Source organism: Malania oleifera, chromosome 3 (genome assembly GCF_029873635.1).
Source record: "Malania oleifera isolate guangnan ecotype guangnan chromosome 3, ASM2987363v1, whole genome shotgun sequence".
NCBI lineage: Eukaryota > Viridiplantae > Streptophyta > Magnoliopsida > Santalales > Ximeniaceae > Malania > Malania oleifera.
Window position 1 is genome coordinate 21,133,461 of NC_080419.1, and position 3,509 is coordinate 21,136,969.

Here is a 3,509-nt window from a genome sequence, read left to right on the forward strand (position 1 = left end):
GATGAAAGACTCAATGAGGCCTAAGTTACTTATATACACCTTATGCACACACAAACCCACACAATCATGACAAAAAAAAAAAAAAAAATAGAGAAAAAGAGAGAGGGAGATGCAATTAATGATAATGTAAACATTGAAATGGGCAAGATTTACTTCACATGCTCTTCATATTAGATTGTATTGAAGACTTACAATCATGACAAACAAAAAGTTAAGTAGCACCCATTGCATGGCTAAAAAATTTTATATGCATGTATACATATACACACACACATACACGTATGTCACTTAAAAACTTTTTCTTAGTTACAAGTTAGCCCGTTGATTCTAACTTGTTACGAAAATATCCAATTAACCAAGTCAATCCCTCCATCAATATTTGGTTAAACATTATTGTTTAAAATCCATAAAACCCACTGTTGACACCCTAATTTTTATTAGGCCTTCGTGAAAAGACGTGGTGTAATAAAGTTAATTTTAAGCTTAATTGAGCCCTTGGGTCCTTTTCGTAACTGGAGCCCCATTATGAAAGCCCAGTTATCTCAAGAGAGCTTTTTAAACTTTGAGGTAAGTGAGAAAGGAAAGTCATTCTTACCATGATTTTAAATTGAGTTTTTCATAAAATTTATTCGGTGCTAGGAAATATTCAATGTTCATTCTTAAAGTTCAGTTCAAATCTGAATGACAATCCTTGAGTCAGATTTGAAAATTAAGTGATGTGTGGTTGAAAGCTGAGCTTTAAAGGTTTAATTGGATCTTTTAAACTTTTAATGAGATTTTTAATTGAATGAGTCCTTTAATTTTAAAGTTGGGTTTAAATGTTTAAATGGTGTTTTCAAACTTTTAATTAGATTTTTAATCAAGTGAGTCATTTAATTTAAAAACCAGAGATCTGTTTAGATGTTAAACTCTTCTTTAATCATTGGGCTTTTGTAAGACAAAATTGGTCAACCTATTGGGGTCAAAATTGAAAAACCACATACACTTTATTAGAAGAAGTTTGGTCAACAGTGGTTTTTGGCAAAAACTACAGAAATGATGTCATATGAGAGACCCGTGCCCCAACTATGACATAGAGTACACATACATAGAAAATGATAAAATACAATAAAATAAAAATATATACAAAATGTAAAACATAAATTAATATTCCATTGCCCTCCATTGCTGTGATAACACTTGGAAGCACCACTCCAGCCTCCTGCACACAAAAGAAACAAAAGGGCAAAATCAGGCAGCAGCAGAAAAAGAAATACAAAATAAAATGAAAATACCCTACTCCCCAGTCTGATGCTGTCAGCTAGAGGCCTCCAAAATGGCCGCAAGTCCTAGCATGCCACATGGACATTTCATCTGCGCACAAGAGAGAAGGAAATCAGTTAGCTAGCCAGAAATTCATGAAATCAAAAAAAAGAAAAAAAAAATAGAAGAGGAAATCATGCATGATTTGTTAAAGGGAATCATTCCCTGACACAGTTTGTGGGAGGGGAAATTTGTTAAGATAGTTGGCGCCAAAATGCACTCTCAGACTCCCTATAAATAAGGAGTCCCGACACTATAGAAGACACCCCGGGGAATAGAAGAGAAACGCTGCAAGAATTGGGAGAGAGAGAGAAAGAAATTAGAAAGAGAGGAGAAGGTTCAGTCAGTTTAAGAATTAGAGGGAGAGAGCTTAGAAAAACTCTGCAAAGATTAGGAAGCAACACCCCCTTAGTTAGAAGTGAAACCTTGGTGAAATTAAGAGAAGTAAGAAAAAATTCAGAGAATAGGGGAGGCTCTGCTAGTTTTTAAACTCCTTAGAAAGTAGAGAAACCCCACAAGGATTGAGAGAGAGATGTGAAATTAAAAGAGGGAAAGAGGTTCTGCCAAATTGAGGGGGGGGGGGGGAAACAGAGAGCATAAGGAAATACTGTAGAAGATCAGGGAAATTAAAGAGAGGCAGAGAAGGGTAGAGCTCTATCGAAATTGATAAGCAGAGAACTAACGGTGGAAAGAAGGAGAAGGTGCAAACAAACCAACCAAGGGACATCCCCTAGTGCTCCCTGATCAGAACCTAAAAGAAGAGTTTAGGAACTCATACTCAGAAGCTCATCACACCAGAACAGGTGCTCAGATACACACAGAGAGTGGAAAATAAGACCGAAAGGAGAAAGAGTGAGAGGTAACAATCACAAACCATATCCCTTAGTTTGTTTAAATCCATATGATATTTGTAAATGCAGGATATGGTTCTCAAGTTTCCTCCCTCTCATGAGTCTTAGCATTAATGGATCGTCCGAGCCGATCAATGGTCAAGACCTACCTTGCATCATGGGCGTAAAAAGTAACTCAACCCCCGAGTGACGCGTGGCGCACTAGTGCAAGACATCATTAATGCTGAGTCGAACCCCCAATCCTAGCCGTTGGATCCCTTACCCACCAACGAACCAGATCTGCCCGCGGCAGGCGCCATTATGAGGTCCTGTGCACGTGGCACCCTTGCGTCCTTCCCCATTAACGATCAGTGATCTTTCCATATCAGCCATTTGATTCACACGTCAAGGGACGACCAAGATCACACCCTACCAAAAATCCCCTGAAACACTCCTCCGGGTCTCAACACATGGTAGTCCTCACCTCCTCACCATTAATGTTCCGAGTGGCCGTTCGCTCTCGCATGTTATCGACACATGGCAAGGCTGTCATATCACATTTTATGCCTTAATCAAACCTCACTGCCCTTCCGTGGACGATCAAGATGGAGCCACGTGGTTCGATTCTCATCCGCGTGCGAGCACCCCTCATCCCTCGACACATGGAACTAATTCTGGTCCACCTTATCATGACAACCAACCACCAGCCATCGCGTGTCATGGTCTTGCCCCAGACCTTAAACCGGGTTGACCCTTTGGATCGGTTCTCCCTTTGAACCGGTGGGGTCCCTGAATCGGTAAGAGACCGGTTTATATATGTATATATATTTAAATAAATTCCCAAAAACCCATAAAAATCATAAAAAATTCATAAAAACTCAATAAAAATGCCAAAAAATATAAAAACATAAGGGGAAAATCCAAAAATATTTTTCAATAATTCTATCACACATGCATATTAAAGCACTCTCATACTCTTAGGCATGCCCATATGCATGCACATGCATGAACACACTCACACATGAGCACCTTCACTCATGCATGTCTACACCCATGCATTCTAACACGTACACACACGTGCACATGCATGTCCACACTCATTCATACAAATTCACACACTCATGCATATCATGAATACACTCTTTCCTACAAACCCACACACTTGCACAATACATGTTCATTCACAAACACTCATTTATACAAATTCCCACTCACATATGCACACTCACACATCCATGCGCTCATGTGTGTACACCATGGTCATACGCATACGTTGACATGCTCATGCATGAACATGCGTTCAGCATATACATCCACACACTCCCACCTATGTGTGCTACATTCATTCCTTCATGCACGTACGTGCACCCACACGCA